This window comes from Coturnix japonica, chromosome 1 (genome assembly GCF_054131305.1).
Source record: "Coturnix japonica strain WE chromosome 1, WE-NBRP24, whole genome shotgun sequence".
NCBI classification, from domain to species: domain Eukaryota; kingdom Metazoa; phylum Chordata; class Aves; order Galliformes; family Phasianidae; genus Coturnix; species Coturnix japonica.
In genome coordinates this window covers 114,054,454-114,077,649 of record NC_140663.1, presented here as the reverse complement: position 1 = coordinate 114,077,649, position 23,196 = coordinate 114,054,454, and the positions used below count along the sequence as shown (strand labels likewise).

General features: G+C 39.3%; 1 protein-coding gene across 2 annotated transcripts in view; it reads right to left on the bottom strand.

Annotated features, from left to right (window-relative positions):
- MID1 (midline 1) overlaps window positions 1-21,072 on the bottom strand; it is a 225,851-nt gene extending 204,779 nt beyond the window's left edge. For both annotated transcript variants that reach the window (XM_015887013.3, XM_085531964.1), the window contains exon 1: window positions 20,889-21,072. The gene's annotated coding sequence lies outside the window, so the exon portion shown is untranslated. The remainder of the gene's footprint in view (window positions 1-20,888) is intronic.
- Between the last annotated feature and the right edge of the window lie 2,124 nt (window positions 21,073-23,196).

Genomic DNA, 23,196 nt, shown 5'->3' with positions numbered 1-23,196 from the left:
ACTTTTTGTTCTGAATACTTAAGTTTTCTTTCCAGAAGAGAAAGCTGAAGAAGTCAAGAAACCAGTTATAAGCTGCTTTGAATTTCAGTGAAGGAACCAAGTGCTGGGAGTGTGTGGGCAAATACTAATGCTCAAGTCTTAGAAGAACAAAGTAGGTAAAACTAAGGAAAAGATAAATTCATCAAGTTACCTATTTTAGAAAGATTCATAAGACATTGCCAAGATAAGAGGTGGACAAACAACACTGATCCTCATTTACCCTCAGTAACTACCAAGAGATACAGGCTCAGCTTCCTGTTTTATTTACAGAATATTTTTTTTTTATCAAAAGCCAATTAACTTTTATTTTGGTAGAGGCAGTGACTCTCCTTGTAAAACCTCAAATCCTTCCCAGTAAAATGAAGATAATCATTATTTTTTCTACTCTTAACCTCGGTCTAAAATGGCTTTTAAGGTTCCCAGGAACTGCATCCATATAAAATGCTAAAAATGAGAACATCTCTAAACCCAACTGCGTAATGAAGAGTACAAAAGGTTGCCTATGTATGTTTATATAAAGTAGAAGTTAACAAGTAAGAGAGGCCATACATTTCTATCCATAAATTCAAATATTCCTTCAATATTACTGCAGCCACACACACACAAAAAAGCATCCCTCAGCATCAGTATTCCCACCATTAGGGCCTACTCCCTTGATGTCTGCAGCATGTTTATAAACTTCAACCTTCAGAAACAAACTGTAGGCTCCAACTAAGAATACAGTGCTTCTCCTAGTAAACACAACATCAAAAAATGAAACTGTAAAGTTCTTTTCATTCGTTACCTACCCAGCTCCTGCTCTTAATAGTTCTTAGCTTAATTAACAGCCTCTAAAATTCCCTGCTTATATTCACTTTGGAGCCACTTCAGCAGAAAGATAATGCCTGTTTCCCTGCTTCTACTCAGAGCCACCCTGAAAGGAAACTTATTTCTGCTGGTTAGGGTCAGGAGCAACCCCAGCACCCGCCAAAGCTATCCTCTGCTGCCTCTGTCTGACACTTCACAGATTAACCATACCTGCACTTTATGCTCAAGCATTAGTAATTTCATTGCACTCTAGTCAACCAAACTCCTTTCAGAGAAGGGAAACATACAGAGCAAGTAAATCTTGACCTCAGGTCAGCCATCCTGTAGTTAGGCCTTCTGGAACCACCACCTGGGAAGCAAACAACTAACACCTGGCATCCCCCTTATAGGAGATACCACAGTACCAGTCCCACATCTTACAGGTCCAGTGGGTGAATAATCAAGGAGCTTGTCTGGCATTTCTTGAGACCTGGGCCCTCGCCCCACATCAGGCAGTCTGTGGGGAGCTTCATCACCCACATCTTCACAGGTTGGGCTTGCTGGGTGGGCTACAAGTGGCAAAGCACCTCAGGCTCTAAGTGCAGACTGCACTTCAGCCCTGAATCCTCAGATTGCTCCCTAGGGTAAGAGAAATTAATGCTGTGTAGGTGGGTGACTCATGAGTTTCCACAAAGAGAAAAAGAAAGAAAGAGAGGTTCTGTCTGGTGTTTTGATAGGGAGAACTTCCACAGCAGCTTAATAACTCGCTTTTCATTGGGAAGCAAATTAAAAAAATATGGAAAAAGAAAGCAAACAAAAATGGGGAGTTGCATATAGTGGAGTTGGACTAGATGATCTTTAAAGGTCCCTTCCAACTCGAAGGATTCTATTATTCCATAACAAATAAAGAGAACCCCAAAAGTGCTTCCTCTTAGGAACAGTGTTTTAATAGTGCTTGTGTGAACTGAGTAGAAACACAACGAAACAGTGATTTCAGCTGTGAGAGTTTGGGATTCTTTTAGCCATGCATTCTTACTATCAGGAAACTGATACCTGACAAATTCAGCTTCTTGATTTATCACATTTCACACAAAAATGCATCTAATTGCAAATTGCTATTTCTGCATTTACAGAACCATCACTGTAGTGATGTAGTCCACAATGATTACAGCACCTCTGAAACTCTGTGCCGGGGGAAAACCACCGTACCACCATCTCCTTTCTATTAATGAAGTAATTCCATGCATTTATATTCCCGGGCACAGCCACTGTACACAGTACTACATACTGTCCTCTGAAACACTGTGAGAGATGCTCCACGTTTTGCTTGTTTAAGATGATAAAGGCTCATGAAAAACAATAAAAACATCAAGGGAATGATTAATCCTTTCTGTCAAAAGTTCATTTTTACCATTTACCATGTTTCTACTCTTAAATTAAACCAGTGCTTTGTACACTTTGTGGGTTACCTTCAGAACAATTAGCAATCAAACTTGTGAAGCTGATTAACAAAAAATTTTCATATTGCTTCAGTCCCAGCTCATTTTTTTTTGCCAGTAACTTTCACAGCTTATAGAACACTAAGGCATCTCGTATAATTATTATTAGACAGAGCTATGGAAAATACCCCCAAAAAAGAATTTTCATTTGTTTTTTTTCCCATAAAGTAGAACCCGTAAATAGTCAAATCCTGCATTTCACTGTACATGCACAGCTTCTCTTTATATTCAGTGGAACTCAGGGCCAAGTCACACCCTTACTTAATTATACTACAAACCTATTCGAAAATAATCTAAAGCATATTTTTCTCCTACAAGTCTATAAACCCTAAAAAGAATTGTCAGGTTTGTTTTACAATCTTTAAAGATACCACTGGGTTGACAGTGATCTAAAAGAGTTTACAAGGCAAGTAATATCACAACTGCAAAGCATTGCTTTCAGACTTTCTCTTCTTTTGTCTTTCTTATAGTTTCACACAGAGAGAAAAGAAAAAAAAAGCTAAAACAAAATATTGCTACTCAGTGGTATTTCTTCCTCCTGACTCTGTTTATCTAGGTTTTATCCATGAGAACTCTTACACTTAGCCCTCAGAATAGACCCCACTTTAAGAATATAGATATATCCCAGATCTCTCTTCTTAAAAATAAAAATAAAAATAACAGAAAGCAAGGAAGGATAAACATGGAAATAAACATATCAACAAATAGCTCAGTCTTGTCAGCTATGGTATAATTACTGTGATCAAACTCAGGCTCTATTTGGAAGGAAAGGGACAAAAGAAGAATGCCCCTTAAGGCATGAAAACCACTTGCAAGCAGCTGGTCCTGTTATATTTCACAGGTCTTTTTGGAGATGAACTATAGCTTTACCTGTGTATTCTGAGGGGCCAAGACATGTAATCACCCCTGCAAAGGTTCAGCTTGACTACATTATTCCCCCATGATTTTAAAAGCAGTCTGATCTCACCTGTCTTTTTAGAGCCACGGTGCACATCACAAGGAAATCCAAGCATGCTTAGTCTGAGACAGCTTTTCTCAGTTATGGGGAAACTTGAAAAACCATATGTCTGCACATTTGGGATTTAACAAGCTTTGTAACTGCCACAGCTTGCTCATGGCACCAGTAGGGAATGCACTTGCAGCATAACATAAACCAAAGGCTTCTAACCTTTCCACTTCCCAGCCTTAACACAAAAATCCATGCGTCCATACAGTTCAATGGCATGGTGAATAGTCAGAACAATACAAGGGTACACTTGTAATTATAGAGTAAATAGATAGCCAGAGGGTATCTAAGACTCACCAATGCTGCAGCTTTCAGTCATGGTAGATGCTCTCCAATATTGAGACTCACCTCAAAAACTCCACAAAGGAACAGTCTTTAGGGTGTTCAGCCCTTAAACGGGATCTAGGAGAGGTGAAGCCAAGCTCCACCCCTTATGGGAACACAGCTGAATTACCTTCACCTGTGCTCCCACAGCTGATCTGCCACTTGCCTCAGATGGTTAATCAGAGGTTCAGGCTGCGATCAGTAGTTTCCCTTACATATGGTAAGTTCAGAATTGAAGAATGGCTAGAGTTTAATAGTGACTTTCTAGCCATGCAATAATTCACATCCAGCAGCACTGCTGCATAGGAGACATTCTCTCATTCTCTGATAGTGTCTCTAGCAACAGGATTACTATCTAGTAAGGAGTATTAAGAATACTAAGCCAAACTTCTGCTGAATGGAGAAAACTATGGGACCCTTGTCAAATTTCCCATCTCACATCTAAGAATAAAGATACCTGCTTGTGCCTTGATGAATAAAATCTGAATAGCCTCACTGCTATTCTCAATTTACCTATCTATTCCCAGCATTGCCTGTAATCACAGGCTTGGGTAGTAATAGCGGTAAAAAACTAAATACATTATTTAACAATTTTATTTGACTTGTATTTCACTGAGATGTGCAGTTTTTGTCATTCTTGTTTCCTGGTTTTATTAAAGATATACGTAAGATGAAAATGCATTACTCCAAAGAACGAAAGAGCTGTTACAAAACAAGCCAAAGACAAATTCTTCTGCCCCTACAGCCTACACCAGGCTCCCAAAGGAGCTTCATTTCCAGAAAAGGCTCCGTGCAGGTTTAAACCACAATGTTCACCTTGTCACAGCACCTGAAAACAGTAGTCACTCCTCATTTTAGGAATGGGAACAATGATGATTCTGATAACAATACCATGAAAGAGATGATGTTACCTTTACTATTATGGTTAGTGGATTTTTGAGTTTTTTGTTTGTTTTTGTTTTGTTTTGTTTTGCTATGGAGACACTTAAAAAACAAAAATTACCAAACCATTCTCCCAGAAGCACAGATGCCTACAGGTAGTAACCCTGCTGAGGTTACCTATGGTTATGGCTAAGCATGAGAACCATTCTTGATATGTTATATTTAAGTATCAGGCATAAAGTGGAATTACAAGTCAAAAGTGAAAAGTCATAGGCAAGAGGGGTAGACATTAAAGAAACCTTATTGGATATTAAAGAAACAGACCTGCCAGTTTACCTTGGAGAAAAAGAGAACCCATCTTTCATCCAGCCCACTACCAGGACTGATACTTTTCTGTTCTGATATAGTATCTCCACCTTAATCTATGAAGGGAAGAAGCAACAATTCATATTCTACCACCACAGCTATGGAGAGAAGCAGAAAGTTAGTAGAAGGAATTTGTGGTGATATCATCAGATAAAAGGGACAGAGAATAATTAAGATCCAGAAGTTGTGTGCTAAAAAATACAGGGAAGAAATGCGTAGGAACACAAAATTAATGCAACAAATAGATGCTTGCAAGGAAATGGGAGAGTTTTCCCCACGTGGGATCACAGGAGAACATTTCTGGGGGAGGCTCAAATTAAAGTACTTTGTGGTATATCAAGAAACAAACTTGTGTTGAAAAGCTACAGGCAAAAAAGAAAAAAACCTTGCGTTAGATTTGAGTTCTATAAATCTGAAAATATTTATTTTCAGATAAAATGAAGACTCAGACTACAGACCTGTCAGTCCAGAAGTGTTAGGTTCTCTTACCCGTCTTGCTTACCTGGCTCATGAACTACAAAGAAATTCTCAGAGTGCCAGAGGAAAGAAAACTTACCTTTAAATTTGTTACTTTGTTGGCACACACAATTCCTCTCTCTCCACAAATATGTTCCCAGGTGGCAGTGGGGGAGTCTTAATAGGTTCCTATGAGAGGCAGCGAGCCAATCTGTAGTTATTTTAAAGAATGCATCAGTTGTCTAAAATTTTGCACCCTAGTACAGATCCTGTTTGTCTAAAAAGTATCCAGGCCATGTAAAAATGGTCTGCTGGACAGAGTCCAGAGTTTTACAGGCTAAAAGCATATAACTTTACAACATTCCACTTCAAATCTTGCATGAAAATGCTGGTTAGCAAATGGTGATAGGTATAGGGAGAGGAACAGCTTTTAACACTGTCAAAACATTTGGAGGCCAATCTCAGAAAAACTGTAGGAACAGCACAGTGAAAAAGTAGCATCTGTAAAATACTCCAGACTCCAGTCTTTCTGCATCCTTGCAGTTAGACATCACTCACTGCTACACTCACAGGGAGGTATTACTGATATTTGCAGTTTACAAGGCATAGGCTCCTTGCCATCCATTCAAAATTCAGACAAAAAAGTCATCTAGCTTCCAGCATGGTCTGTTAATCCACTCCACAAAATCCCTCACTGGTTTCCTGATGTACTGAGAAACGAGAATGAGGCTTCATTCCTACGAATGCTTTTTTACATGTTTTATTTTATTGCCATGAGTAAACTTACTGCCTTACATGGGAATACACTAGGTAGTAAAGTTAAGCATGTGTGTAAGTGTTTGCAGGTTCAGGGCCTTAAATCCCTGTTCTGGTCCACATGACCTAACGCAGCAAGTGATATCTGTAATAAATTCAATTCCTTCTACTGCTATTTCTCCAGTTTCCCATGAGAACAATGTATCAGTGCTTTTTCAAACTATATGCAAATCTGCTACTCCTTCATTAACTCTTTATAACTTTTTAAACATCGAAACTTTGTGAGTGAGATGTACTATTTCTTTGCACAGTTTATTCAGTTCTGAGATAGCGGGAAGCTCAGGCCCCGGGCAACCTGTTCTAGTTCTGGTGTCCCTCTTCATTGCAGGGAAGTTGGACTAGACAGCCTTCAAAGGCCTGTCCAATACAAAGGATTCTATGATCCAAAGAGTAAAGCTGGTATTTTACCTGGTTACATGACTCCACAATGAACATCATTGGAACCTGCTCGAGGCACAGGCCGTGCTGTGTAAGATGCTGCACTGGTCTGACATAAAAAAATGAAGTCCTTTCAACCTCCCTCACAGAACAGAATACTTTCCTTGTAGAACCATACTTGCCTACAACAGACTTTTTTTTTTTTTGTTTTTTTAAAGTTCCTGCAGAGAAAGACACAAGGAGAAATACCATGGAGATAAATTACTGTGTATTGGCAAAGTGAGATCTAGGCAGAAAACAGTTTTCTTTTCAGAAACCCTCATTCAACAACTAAGTAATATAAGTGGTCTGAAACAGCAGAGAAGGCAAAAAATCAAGCCTCATTCATTTCAGACTCTCACAAAATGGTTATGACTCTCACTTGAGATGTGTGCTCTGAATCCCTCAAGAAAAAAATAAAGAATGTTTTTATTCAAAATGGAATATTAGGAGTCTTGCAACACAAGCAGTTTAGGTTTGAGGTCCTATTCTATCATCAGCTTGAACCTGGTTCTGTGGGAGCCTGGGTCAGAGAACAGCAAGAAAACCCATTTGCAATTGTGAAGCTGGCTTCTACATTTCTCTCCACATCCCCTCTTAAGAATGAAGGGCTTCTTCATTCTAGTGAGTGTAGTCAAAATGAGATCAGTCTTAAAAAAAATATTGTTGTAATCAGCTGAAGTTTTCCATGGAAAATAAGGAATAATAAATAAAATGATATGAACCAGAAATATATAATTACTTAAAGACAATGAGCTATTTAGGTACTCAAAAGCTACTCTCAGAATAGGGCACTAGCTCTTATGCTCACAGGTAATACCCAATACTTATCTGTACCACACACAGAGCTATGCTGCACACCTGTTGGGAACTGTAGCAAATGTGAAATGTGGCTGTTTTCACTGTTTTACTGAGCAAGTAATCACATTTGATCTACAAATGACACAGCGGTTTCTAATACCACTGTGTGAGATAAAGGAGAAAGATGACAGACTCGGGTGTCTTACAACTCAGAATGGTGATCTAATGGGTAGAACATTTACCATTTCAGAATTTGTTGCTTCTTGTGCTTCTTTCAGAGACTTCACTTTTAAACTGGCAAATGCTTTTCTCTGATGTCCATTGTACAAGCGTTCCGAAAAAAATAACTAGTTAATAAAAAAATTCTCTAATAGCAGTGGTTAAGAAATATGTCTGGTGATGAATGCTATAAATGTGGAATATCTGAAAGGTTCTGAGACAGCACTTTACAGATTGCACAATGGTCAATATACAAGCCAGAATTTATATAAGGAAACTCCATTATGTCATCAGATCCGCACCTCCTCTCTTTTCAGATCTGCTTTCTGAAGAGCCTTCAAAGACTTTGCGCAGTTCATTTGCCAATGGTTTAGTACACAGCTTTACCACTTCCCTTGAAAGACTGTTCCACATAAATGTTACTCATAAAGCAAAGAGAAATTTATAATTCGATACAGATCTCTCCCCAAGACCGTCACACTCCATATACTAATTTCTGTACATTGATCAGTACAGCTTGAGTGCTTCTGTAACATTCATCCGGTATCTCTTGTTATACTTGCTGGCATGAAACACTGTAAACAGTTCCCCTTCTTCACACCTTTGAAGTCTTCTCAGGCAATTGTATTCTTTAGAACGATCATTTTGCATGAGGCAGATAAGCAGTGTACCAGAAAAACCACACAATACTGAAAAAGGAGTCCGTAACATACTTGACCCTACTGTTTCAGCTTAATACCTCGCAACGTATACGGTGAAGAAAATCTCTTGAATCAGAAAGAGATGTTTTATCATTTTTGTGGGAAATCAGTGATCTTATATTCAGCAAAATACATGAACAGTGGAGCACATCAGTACTTGCAATACTAAGAGAGTCACAAGGGAAGTGTGTTTGTGCTTGCAATTGTTTATTAGATTGGGGTTGTACCTGCCTTACATTAGGGGAAAACAGAGAAGATTAATATAAAACATGACAGACTTAACATTAAATATCTTGCTATTCAAGCCTCCTGCACCTGGGATTTTTGCTTTTTAAGACTAAAGCCTTAAGCCATTTTGGAGAGATGCCAACAGTCTGAAATCCTTGGTCCAAAACCAACTGTAGATTCTAACAAGGAAAGACGTGAAAAGTCAAGGCCCTTTCTCTTTTTACAACATCTTTAAAGTCCTTTTCTTCCTACAGTTCCACAGAAACTTAAGATAAAATGAAGTCACCGCAATGGAGAACAGAGAAATCATGTCTAGGGTTCGAGCACTAAGCACAGCCTACAGTGAAAATACTACATGAGCATGCAACTTCTGTCCATGTGAGAGCATGAGAAAGGAATGGCAGGCACTAAAAACAGTGAATGGACAGACATACCAAAAACAAAAAAAAAAAACACCCAAAAACAAACTAAGAAAAAAAAATTTCATCAGCTCAAAAATGTATTTACTACTGCTGATGAGTTTTGGTAACATACAGATAATTCAGTAGGCACTTGTAGTCTTTAAAAATGAGGACAATTTCAGTTCTCACAGACTAACCTATTTAATTCACAGCTTCAGAGCCTTAAAATCTTGCATCATAATTATTGCAAGAAGAAAGAAATCATCTTGTGGTCCAAAGAACACAGGGTTTTCTGCTCCCAGTAGTTCATAAATAATCCATTTCTCCCATCAGAGACTGAAGGCAAAAGAATATTACTCTAAAAAATCCCACCTGCTTGCTGATCATTCAGGGAAAGGAAGCTGTAGCTGTGTCAGATACATCACCAGAAGGAATGCTCTGAGCGGACCGGACCAAATACTTTTCATGCACAAGGGAGAAAAACCCTTGAAAATGGTTTCTCCTGAGGTGAAGAAGTGTTATATTGCCACCTTCTAGCACTGTGTTCAAGAGCTACGACCCAGATCATCCTACTATAAAAGAGAGATGGTAGCTTGAACACAAGACAGGAATCAGCTGTAAATGACAACCTAAACTTCTGGAAGGTATGGCCGTAACAAAACAGACATGGAACTCAGAACTCAGTTGTTTTTTAAATCCTAGGTAACCGAAAAATCTTACTTAGTGCTCAGAACCTAGCTGCTGTCTCCCTCTATTCATAATTTAGGAGGCCCAAATTAAAGCAAGTGCCAGAAGCCGACAGAGGTGCCTAACTTCACACAGAGCTTTAAGATTATGGAAAGCCTATTTTAATTTAGTCTTGGTTTTTCCTCTGTTTCATCTCCCATGTGTTTATGACATCCATGTGGAAGGGAAAAAAAACCCTAACTCAATGATTTAGGATTTTTTCATTAACATCTGTATAATATAAAACATACAAAAATGATCTAAGTGAGGCCCACAAACCAGGCTGCCTCCTTCCTTCTGTAAGACCAGAAAGTCAAGATTCTTGCACCATCTTTCCCCCAGTGGCACAGCTGCTACAGGAGGAAATAAGTTTGTATCAGCACAGATATTGCCACATCTTGGCCAAAGCACTGCCCTTCTCAGATATACTGAACGTACACTAGAAACCCCCTTAGCCAGGAAAAAGCCTTCAGCACACATCTTGTATTTCCTGGATGAGCTAGACCAAATTGAAAGCATCTCTAGCTATGCTTAAAAAACAAGTTCTGCCCTGCACATGGAATAATAACCCAGACAGATGAAGCACCTCTTGGGTACAAAAACCATACCCTGAGCTCCAGAGAAGAGCAGGCATTTCTTCTGTCAGCCCATCCCCCTCTGTACTATAGGTCTTATTCTGAGGTACTGACTAGAAAAAGCACATTAGTGAAAGCATAAGATCCCACATCATGCACTTAGAAGTTAAACACTGCCAAACCTAATTCATAATGCACATATCTTTCTCAGTATTGCCTTTAATGACTCTGATGGACAAAATGCTGAGTTCCAGCTCACTAGAAGATACAGGTTGTTTTTTCTTGAATATTAATGTCATATCTTCACATTACTGTACAAAGGCTTTTTGTCTTTCATTACATTTTTACTTTGACATCTATCTTTAACACATAAAAACACAAAAAACGACTGACAGGTTCTAATCCAGGAGAATTGCTAAACCTTACTTAGAAGAACGTCATCTTTTAAACAAGTTTTAGCTTTAGATTTAGCTTGTCCAAGCACTTTAAAGAGGATTTTTCTCCAGGCAAAATGTTAAAAGCTGTTTTTGAATAGACATATGGCCATACAGTTGCCCGCAATTACTGAATATTTTAGTAGTCTGGTTCAATTTAATTTTTGCAAAATATTTTTAGATGTAAAACTCTAAACCTCAGAAATGAAAGTTAGCGATGTTGCCTACAAATGTAAAGTGTAATATGCTCCAGTCCTGAAGGACAGTAATAGAAAGTCCTAGTAATGACTGCCATCGCCAAATGAGTATTTTCAAATGGTTATATGTTGGTTGCCTGACAGAACATTCCCTTTCTCTGTTCTCAGAATAAGGAATGGATTCAGTCAGAGGTAGTTGTGAAAGAAGACAGTAACTTTCCTTCAGCAATGAGCAGAATGTGTCATGGGATCCCTCTTGCAAGATGGAGGCCCTAGTCATGATCCACATGGTGAGAAATTTATGGTAACAGTCTCACCATTTGGGCTAAATATCAGCCCGAAAAATGGTTTTGACAAACAGCCCCTGGCTGCAGTAGGAAGGAGAGGGAGCTTATTCAGGCTCTGCCTGCTATGTTTTTCATGAACACAAAGAAGACTGAACTCTGAAGTAGAAAACGGTTTCTTTTGCTAGCATATGTTTTTACTGCAATCCCTTTGCACCCTTCCCATTAGAGTCATCTAATCTATTCACAGACAAGAGATGGACAGCTTCAAGTGGATGCTTGTGATATTAAAGAAGCTAATACAAATATAAATTAGAAAGAAAAAAAAAAGTTTATAACTCTTTTATAAGCCCATCTTTTACAATTGACAATATATATGAACTAATTTTAGGAAGCTAAACACTTGTCATTTTGTGTTCCAGACACAATCACCATTTAGGAATTTGGTTTAACCAGTCTCATGTGAAACGACCGACCTCGGAAATGCTGACTCATGAGAATGAGGTTATGGGAAGTACCAAGCAGAAGAAATCAATCTCACTTCCATTTACATGTTTGCCTCCTTCTATTTTTACATTCTCCTTCTTTTGGATCATCGACTTTAATCTGGGACCTGACTGATCAAATGTTACGCCTCGTATCTTCATTGTGAGGTTAATGGATATCGCACTACAGTGTACAGCATCGATTGACAGTAATCAATGTCTGAGAACTGCTACATAACCACGGGAAATGTACTATTTTTTTTTTTTTTTTTTGCCTGCAACACATCAATAATATATTTCACACAACAAACTAAACACTCTACTGTACTGTCCAAAGAGAACCTTGTCCTGAAACTCTCACAACTATTTCTACTTAGATACAGTGCTTGGGTGAACAGCCTCCTCACCTGCATTAAAACAAGATTGTCTATTTTCTTGGCGGTGGTTGTTTTGAAAACAAACAATTTTTTTTTTAATTTCCCCACATTTATTTGCAGTAGTTGCATTCTTGCTTATTTTACATCTAAAGAGACTGTTGTGTTCTATTTTTAATTGTATAGATTATGCAATGAAGTTATAAGAGGAAAAGGTCTGTATTTTGTAGATTAAATGGCAACAGTTTCACATATGCAACTATTCACACGTTTTTTTGGAATATAATTCTATTACACTTTTCATTCACTCACACTGCTACTTAATGCTTAAGTTAAATAGGTGTCTTGGTTATGACACAAGATTAATAACTGGGTGGAATCTAAAAGCAAAGAAACCATTTCAACTTCCCAAATTCCTAAGCAATGAGTCTATGGCTCATTTACATAGGGAGAAGAAAACATGGCAGTATTATATTGTAGATACGATACCAGTCTAGGGCTGAGCCAGTTCATGCCTGAGAGAAAGGTCACCTGTGAGGCATCCAAGAGTCTTGCTCCGCTGACATAATACCACATGGCTTGAGAACAGAAATCAGGGTCAGGAGGTGGAGATAAAGGCCCAAGTTAAGCACTTCTGTGCAGCTAGGACATGACCATCAAGTACATTGGGCCTGAAACTGAGAAGCATTCTTGGATTCCATGCTTCCATACAAACACCAACTTAGGAATCAAAGACAGAAAGGACGGTCTCAAGAAATCTACGTGAAGTCACTTCCTTTCTCCCAGGAGGATCACAGAACAAAGCTGATATGTATTTCCTCAGCCACTGAAAAATCTCCAAAGGTAGTTATGACACGTTCTTTGGGTAACTCGTTCCTCAAATCTGACCAAACCCACCAGGGTTGCAAGAAGTATTCTTTTCAATCCTCAGTGGAGATGCAAAACAGTTAACTACTCTTGTGTATTAGGGTACAGTTTATTTTCTTTTCTAGAAAGAGATTTGCCAAACTCAATTTCTGCAATTAGCAGTCTGAGTTGCTCACTAGTAGCAGTCTCTCCAGCTCCAGCTGGCTTCCAAGCACACCCTTCCAGCTTTACCCTTTGCATTCACATGAAGACAGCAATGGACAAGCAGCATCTTCTGGTGTAGTAGGGAAAGGCAGCTGGATAGACTATTAATTCTATCCTTTCACAGGACACTCTGTGAATTCCAGTTTTACCTAAAACATACTCCACTTCTGCAACTTTTATCAAGTTTTCTTGTCACATTTTTTCACTTGCTTTCCAACTGATCATCTCCAGTTTGTCTATATATTTCTTTATCATGTATAAAGCTCATTGAAAAATTCAGGTCAGAGGCTTATCACAATTGAACAGGACAAAATAATTAACTGTCATCCTCTTGTATCATCAGTAATGAGTGCCAAAATGACATATTCACATTTCAATATTTTGTCACATCAGTGGCTCACATTCATTTTCTGATTTGCAGATACTCTTTCTATCTGATTGATTCTCCACTTTCTATTATTGAATTATATTTTCATCCCCGACAGTACTGAGTTGTGCTCCCTTTGATTCTTTGATTTTGATTTCTGAACACCTTGCCAGCTGCTCAGACTTCTTTTGAATACAGTTCTAGCTCGATCAGCCTAGATGATGTACTACAAACTTTGCAGATGATACCAACTTCATAAATAAAACTTTCCAGATTCCTTAAAACAATTCTCAATTGAAAAACACCTTTTTATTTCATTTCTGAATATACAGCAATTCTGTACACACCAAAACTTTAAAGTGCCTGTGTTGAAAAATAAAAGGACTATTTAGCTGATGGTTCTATTCAGCTGTAATCTTCCATTTTCTCCTCATGATTTGTTTCTTTTGTTCTCATGTGACATAGACAAAACATTCAAATTCAACTCTTACTTGTAAGGAAACATAAGGACAAAAACCTTCAAGGCACATTGGGTTAACCTTTAAAATTAAAGTGCGAGCTAACAACTGTAAGTCATTTCACTGAGTTCATTTTCATTAATCTAAACCAAATCAATCCTGTTGTGCATTCTAGCAGTGTGCAGTGGTGCACATTAGAAGCAAAACGTGTCTGAAACACTAGTGTACTAACACAGAAGTAATTCACAGAAGTACTGCTGAAGAGTTGCTGAGATCAACAGCTAAACTTCAAAGTCCAGGTAACTTTTCCATTTGAAAGGCCACTGTCAGCTATATTCAGTGATATAAGAAAAGCCAAGTGCCTGTTAATAAGTGTTTGTTCTATTCTGTGCATAAGTATAGCAAAATTCTGGAATGAAGGATACGCAGATTCTATTTGATTCTATTTTATAATGCTAAGTGCATATCTCTATGCCCATTGTTGTCATCTGGTGTGTACATGTGTGCCTACTTCACTGCCACCTTTACTTCTGTAAAGACATCTGCACGATTCTTTTCATACAATTTAAAAACCTTATTGGTGAATTGTTGGAACTGTTGGAAGTATTGGTGACTGCAGCCACAAACTGCTTTTTTTTCTCTTCTGCATATGTCATATATGTCATCCCATATGACATACATTTTACTGACACAGTTTAAGTTCTATTTGGTAAACAAACCATACAGTGCCAGTTGAGTCCAGTGATTTACATCATGTAAAAACAGAACATCTTAAGCAACACATGTGCAATAAAAGCAAACAGATGTTTGCAGTCTAAGCACTGCGCTAATGGTGGTGGTATGGCAACGTATCAAAGGCGAAACACGATGTATCCAGAATTGCCCACTGGAGTGTTAAGCACAGCTGCATAACTTTGAAACAACAACCAATAGGATATCCCAAACCGCTTTGTGGCATGCTGCCATACTTAAGGTAAGAATTCGTAATTAACTGCTAATACCTAAACTCCTCAGCTAAAACGGTGTGGTATTTCTTGCGAATGAGACAACAAAGATACGAACCATGCAGTAAAGCCATTGCTTTTTTTAGAGCATTAACATAGCAGGAACACTACCGTTGTTTCATACATAGAGGAATTAAATGTGCCTCAAAAAATCTACTTCAGGAGGCGTGAGGTTTCATATGGAATTTTCCAGGCTGGGCAGCTACAAAGCAGAAATGTTAGAAATGCAGCAGCAGGAGCCCATGCATTGATGGAAGAGCACAGGGGACAAGTTGTGACACTTACAGGCTGACACCCTATCAGCTCTGTAATCCCATGCATTACAAACAGTGCTGTTCTCAGCCTGTTGGAATGGCTGGAGTTATGCACAAGGTGTCAAAAATGTCATTTCACTCATGCCATTGAATGTAAACTTCACTAAATCCTAAATAGAGCTGAAGTTATGTACAGCTTCATAGAAAGACATCTAACAAAAGCAACGACTCTTTCCTAAACCTGACATCCAGAGGACCAGTGACAAAACTACCACTGAGTGAAAGTACCACAGGAAAAAACATGAAATAGAATATCCACTGCTCGAAGGAGTTTTACAGAAAACCTGTCAAAAAATGTAGAAGTGTTCAAGGAAAGTGCTACAAGCATCAACTGACATAGGTAAAAGCAAATACCTGCTGGTCCACCCTATGGGCACAGTATCACAAGAGAGTAATACCTTCTTTTTAACTAAGAAATCAAGCAAAGAATTTAGGAACATGTGAATCTGAGTATGTGTTAAAATCCTAGACAAAGATATGTTTGAAAATATGCATCTGTTTACGTATAGATATTCAACTTCAAGTATGTTCACAAATATCTTGCTGAGCATATAATACACTTACCATGCAAATAATCAAATGGAACTTCACAAGATATGCCAAGAAGCATCTCTGTACTCCCTCAGCTATCTACTATATCATCAAAAATGAGATTCCATGCCAATATTTTTAATGAGAGAAAAAAAAACAAAACCCAATATGGAAATATTTTCTACAAAGGTGGTAAACTCAGATTCTAAAACAAGTTCTATATTTTCAGTGCCTTCCTGTCTGAGTCTCCAAGTAGCGTGTATTCCAGAACTCTAATTTTGATAAGTAGTTCTGAAGTATAACTTGGAATTAACACAGAAACAAATGAATCCAGCACATAAGCCTGCAGGAATCTGACTGTTTTTGAGATAGCACAAGACCAGAGAATCTGGGGAGTTTAATCTTCAGCCCAGTAGTTTTCTGAACTTCTCAGACCGAATAAACATACAAGAAGTATGAGAAAACTGCAGTTCCACATCTTCATCACAGATCTGTCATGCTTTATGTTTTTCAACCCTTTTTAATTAAAATACTTCCATTTTTTGTTTCCTAAACAATTCAGTTACACATTAGTGAATAAATACACAGATGCTGCAGACTTCATTTTTCAGTCCACGGTCCAGCGCAACATCCTCTGATCTGACAAAGCGCAGCTTTACACTGTCCAGCTTTCAGCCTTCCAGGCTAAAAGCATTCACGTGGCTCCAAGGCACACATGCGCACAGAAGCTGCAGTACTAGGCTAGGCTAGAGGCTTCTAGCTGGGAACACAACATCTCAATTTTAGGTTGTGCTTGCAGACTGCGGTCATCATACTTTACCCTCAAACTCAGTGGCTCAGCAGAGACAAGCCAGGCACTGGGGAATGAGGACAGCAGCTGGTCTAGATAATGCAGTTCAGATTTGGAATTATGTTTTTAACTTTAAACTCCAGATACATCTACATATAGTTGGAACAAGAGGGAGACAGAAGTAAATCTCACACTACACTCACCTCTTCTGAATCATGCGATCTCCAGATAGAAAAATCAGGCAGACTAATCAGGTTGCCCTTCCTATGCTGCCCTCTCATTAGTCTTCAAAGCAAAGATTTAAGTGTATGCAAAAATAACGCTACAGAAGAATGGCTCAGATCTCACTCTGGACTTCCATCTCCTCCTTGCATTATTCCCAGATTCTTTCCATAGAACTCCTAAACTGCGGAGGGCAATTTTCACTTAAACATGTGTTTCAGGGGAAATAAGGAATTTCCCAAGGTCACATTAGGGCAATGAAATCACACATGCCATATAAAACGCTTACACTACAGAATGATAGCATAATGGGGTGGGTAAAGCCTTTAACAAAACCCTAAAGAGAGCATGCAGCTAATACAGCATGGTCATTTGTTATTTCTAGCTCTCCAGTTACACCTTTGAAAACCAGTGTTTCTTTTTATTGGAAAAATGATAAGAGGTATCAGAAAAAAGCATGATGTGCCTAGCTTCCTCTTGCCAGTGCGTAGGGTCACTCAGCTTCAAATTGCACACGAGCCAGAAAAAGAAAATAAACACATGCAGTGATTGTTCTGTTTAAGTCTAGAAATCACATCAACCATTTTTCTATTTGTAGGGCGAACAGCTTACAAAATGTAAAAAAGGTTTAAGACATTTACAATTTTCACTTCTAATGCAAAAAAAAGCAATAATATATGCCAAATACATCAAGTACTCACTCTTCCGAAAGCGACAAATGGGTGAAGCTTCTCATGAGAATAACCCAACAGTAATATAACAGAGACAAAAAACATGGATCTGGTCCAAGTAATCAAAGGTTGTCATACCCATAAATAATTCGATGCTTCTTACCTCAGGCATACAAACAAAAATTCCAGTTCAGTCATGCATTAAACTCCAGATTGTCACATTCAAATATTTCTGTTTCACTTCAGTCTCATCTCAGTTACACAACTGAAGACGGTACTAAAGGCGTATGCACAAACTTGCTGCACCTTTGCCTAGGTTCAGAGTATTCATTTCCAAACTATGCAGTCCAATATGACACCATTGCTGCACTGTAAACTGCTAAAACTGATATCAAAGAACCCTTGACTGAATGAAAAATTAATCTTTAAAAAGGGGTAGTAATGAATGCTAGCTCTTTTTCTTAATTAGTGAATGAAACACATCACCTATTAACATGGACAAGAGACAAATGTGTAGGGCAGGAGGGTCATTTGCCAGAGCGAAGGAGAGGGGTCATTGTAAAACCCAGCAATATCTACTGGATTTTGTTGTGATTTCAGAAAACACACAAGATCTATCCTTTAAGTTGCTTCATCTACTATTCAATTCTCTTCTTACTGTAAACAAGTTTAAATTTTTTTTCCCAGCCATATATCCTGGTCAGAGAAGGACTCGTTTTTTGTGCATCTGAGTCAATGAAAACTCATGCAGTACCACACCTGCAGCACCAAGTTAATATATATATAAGTAGCAGCACAGATGCTAGTTCTTGGTAGGTTCTGGTGTGATAGCACAGGCTTTGCAGCTGCCCCATTACATATGCTTTGGGTGGCAGAGGAGGGTACAAGAAACCTCATGGCAAAGAACATGAGTGCCCACACTGCCACCCATCTCCCTGGAAAAGCCTGCAGTTGGGACCAGCCCCAGGATGGCCACAGATTGCTGATCAGATCACAGAATCACTGAGGTTAGAAAAGACCTACAAGATCGTCCAGTACAGCCATCCACCCATCACCAATAGTCCTCACTAAGGCATGTCCATCAACTCAACATCCAAATGTTCCTTGAACACCTCCAAGATTGGTGACACCACCACCTCCCTGGGCAGTCCATTCCAGTGCCTGACCACTCTTAGAAAAGTAATACTTCCTAACATCCAGCCTGAATATCCCCCGGCACAACTTGAGGCCATTCCCTCTAGTCCTATCACTAGTTACACAAGAGAAGTGGCTGTCACCCAGCTCACTACAGCTTCCCTTCAAGTAGTTATAGAGAGCAATAAGGTCTCCCCTGACCCTCCTCTTCTTCAGACTCCTAGCTCCCTTAGCTGTTTCTTATAAGGCTTGAGCTCCAGACCCCAGACCCGGGGCTAGAGTAAGCTCATGCCAGCCCAGAAGATTCTGTGCAGGCTTTGAATCAGAGTTCTATCTCATTTTGCACTGGGAAGCCGAAAGACCATGAATGACTGTAGCACAGCTAGATGCCAAATGAAGGGGGACAATGTAATTTACTAGATATGCTAGGGGAAAGGAGATTCAAGAGTAAGTTTATATAGTGCCTTATCCTGCCCTTTAAATTCATACTTCAATTACTAACGACCCTACTAAAATCTATCCTCTGTGCTTCCACTCAATTAACATTAATAAAGGTTATATTCCCCAGAGATGTGGTGGATGCCACATCCATGGAGACACTCAAGGTCAGGTTGGACTCGGCTCTGAGCAACGTGATCTAGCTGTAGGTGTCCCTGTTCATTGCAGGGGAGTTGCACTAGGTGGCCTTTAAGGATCCCTTTAAACTCAAATGATTCTATGATTGTATGATATGAACTGAAAATCACAAGGATGAGAAGTGATACAAAGGAACTGCATGGTTCTGGTCCACTGGTACTGTATTTGCTGTACTGCCTTCCACCAAGACCAAAGATGTTTCATGACAATCAACTCACTAGTTGCAGTTCTGAAGCACTGTCTAGTGTATACCTTCTTTGCCATGTTGATGCTCCAATAAAATGCTCTACTGAAACTACTGGTGTGTGTCATTCCCACTGATTCCTCAATAGGATTGCCATGCATATAAGTGAATGAGAACATGTATCAACACAGGTGAATTACAATTCTGATGCCTCCTTAGTAATGTCGCATTACAGACTCCAAGTAGACATTCATTCAGAAAAATGTAAAAACTTTATGAGTTTTTAAATAACAATAATCTTCACTCTAAGCTTTTAAGCCCTTAGTAGTAAAACTGTACTTTACTTTCATACTTTGGTCCCCAGAAGAGATAGAGCTGAAACTCCCATAACTAGTGCATTATCACGCATACGCCCACTTAAATATGATTAACAATGAAAATTAGTGAAAAGCATTGTTATGTCTACCAACTGCTAAGATAACAAAAGCATTTTGAAAATAAACTCCACCTGTTGCTGAATAGTTCTGTGTGGTTTCTCCTTAGAAGGCACTTTTCAGAGAAATAACTCAAAGTGTTCTTTCATTGCTATCTTTTATACCCTAACTGCACACAACTTGAGTGAGCTGCCACAGAACTCACGTGCTGGCTGATGCTAATGGCTAACTATCCTGAAGGACTGCATAGCAGCATTCTTCCAACTAGAAAGCTGTTTGAGGTAAGTTTTCAACTTGACTTTTTATTATGTCTTCACCAATATCTACACGGAACAAACTTTTCCTCCCCTTCTTTTCACTCTCTCAGTCAGGATTTTACACAGAACCTCCTGTGAAGGTTATCAGAATGTGCAAATATTTCCCAGGCAACACATCCTTGTTGTGAATTGGTGTAATCTCTAACAGTAGAAGAACAAGTTTTGCTTACATTTCTTAGAGCAGAACCTGCAGTTTGTTTTTTTAACTCACTGAAAAAGCTTTATTACTGCAGGAACTCCCTGTATTCCAGCAAACGCATCCCAGCTACGCTGACTGGGCTGCATTCACACACATCACAATAAAGAACACTGAGATCCCGGAAGGGCTGAAGGAGCACACCTTTCACAAAAGGCATGTTTCACGCTACAAAGTGAAGGACTGCTCTCCAGACGTGACAGGACCATAAAATTCCGCATTTGCAGAGGTTCGTAGAGTTAAGCAAAGCATCTCAGCCTCATTTCCAGTCACACATCTGCTTTCCATCAGAGATAAGAAAGTTTGATTATCACCCTGGTAAAAAGGTGTACGTGAATTAGAAGCGCACAGAACGTCAGATAAGTGAATGTAATTGTGCACACAGATGTTGCTGCAAACAAGAAGCACGCTTTTGCTTTGCAGCCTCTCTAAAATCCAGCAAGCCATTTCAGGGGGGGAACAGCAGTTGCGGGAACAAGTCTCGCAGGCAGCCCCCCGAGCCTCTCTCCCACCCTCCCGCCTCAGGGCTCCATGCCGACATACCTGCCACTCCATTTTGGCTCTTTTCCTCCTCGTCTTGAAGTTGAAGAAAACGGGATAGTCCTTCCCAGCGCTGGGCTGCTCTGCTGCTTCTGTTGCTGCCTCTGCCGCTGCTATTGCTGCTGCCGCCGAGCCCTGTCCAGCCCGCGCAGTGCCGCTCGCTGGGCGCGGAGTTAGCCCCAACCCCAGCCCCGCCGCCTGGCAGGTTTCCTTATATAGGTGAACACTAATTGCATTCCTAGTGGAAGAGGCTAGCCGGGAGAGAGCTTAACTTTGTTAACTCCACAAATACCAAATGGGGCTGCCTGCCTGAAGTTTGCTTGCGTAGCACTTCAGTGTCACCAGAGGGGAGAGTGGGTTCCTTGCAGCAGTTTAGCACCTATGAAGTTATTCCATTTCTTACATCTATAGCAATAGTGAGTGCTATGTCACTATTACGTTAAACACTTGATATTTTTGCAGGACACCTGCCTTAGCCTATACTTTTTACTCCAAGAAAAGCACAAGGGTTCACAAAGGTAACACGCACGCACATTCTGGTAGCATTAAATTAATTCCAATTCTATCAGTTTTCTATGCAGAAAGCCTGCCATATATCAAACATTACATGAAAAAGAGTTGCGACACTGCAGTCAATGGGGAAGAAAAAAAAAAGAAGCAGTACAAGCCAAGGTTGTTTACTGTTTCCTACTTCCTTTTCTAGACAATGTAATAGCTGAGCTTCTGGTGATAGACCTGTCTTTGTCGGGGAGGTGTGATTGTGGTACATTAACAGACACACCCACCCACACAGAGATATATGGATAGGGTGCTTACCCAGAACAAGCGCACACCGCACTCTGCAGAGCAGAGGTGTACCTGACTCCTCTTGCCCATCCACTGCTCACTAAACCCGTACTGCAAGATCAACTCAGATGTCTTCAAGAAGCAATCAATTAACCGTAGGGAAAATCATGCTGCTCATTTCCCTTTATACTACTCACACAAGATTCCCCTGTTCATTATGGCCCTCTTTCAACAAGCCGCAACACTAACATAGGCAGAGAGGGACAGGGAGCAAAAGACAGAAAGGAGCAAGTAGAACAAAGGGAGAATGAAACCAAAACAAGAAATAAGAGTTAAAAGATTTGATCAAGTGATGAAAGGCTGATGTTTTAAAACAGTACATTGAACTATAAAGTGTATTCTTTTTTCCTTTTTTTTTTTCTTCCCTTCTTTCATTTGTTCCTTTGGATGTATCCCTTATAACTTCAGACAGAAAAGAGACAAAATCCTCTTCCTGATGACCTCTAGACCACCCAAATGCTGGAAATTATCATTACCCAGTGGACTAGAACTTTTCTTATCCCCATGTAATATATATGTCTTAGAGATCATCAAATAATATACTGTGTAGAAAAGCTATTCCTAATGACCACTCCTAACGCTTTCAATACTTCTTTCCTTATAATTTTCCTCTCCCCTGAGGCGTAAACATTCAACCTCTTGATACTGCAGGAGCTTGGCTTATAAGGGGAGAAAAATGAAAAACAATACCAATAAAAGCTGTAAGACTCAATAAATATATCTAAAATAGTCCCCCTATACAGTACATAGGGAATCAAGAATATGTGGCCAGGGGCATGGTGTAATGGTCTTCATGGGACTCTTTCAGGACACATAACTCACTTGTGGCTTCACAGTATAGGAATATGTCAGCCCTGCCAAGTTATGATAAAGCATGTGCAGTGGACTATGCAACCTTGTATTCTCTTAACACCAGAGAACTTGTGACCAGTTCCTGACTGAGTATCAGTTTTTCACATGAACCAAGCAATTAAAATCTACCAGATTTCCAAAAATGCAATAGTAATGAAAAGTTAAAAGGGCAAAACAAATAATGCCAAAATAGATGTTACTTCAAGTATGGCTGACATCTGTTCTTACGCTAGACCTTTTTCTGTTGCCCAACTCAGAGCCCACAACAAACTTCACATTCATTTATCCAAAACTGTTCTCTCAGTCAAGGATTTTATTACTGCATCTTCAATGCAGGTGTAACCACTTAACTTTTCCTATCTAAAACTCAACTAGGTATCATATTCTGCACCTGAAAACTCAGTTCACTTGACTCAAACAACATATTGTGGATCAGTTTGGGGCCTTACAGCCAGGCACGATGCCTCATGCTTTAGCTGCTGGTCCCCAAACCATGATATCAGCAGATGAAAAACATGAACAATTTCCCGAAGTCCTACATAGGCTACCTACACTTTCACTTCATGCCTCTGCTGAAGCATTAAAAGCAGTTAATTATGGTAACTCTTCATAG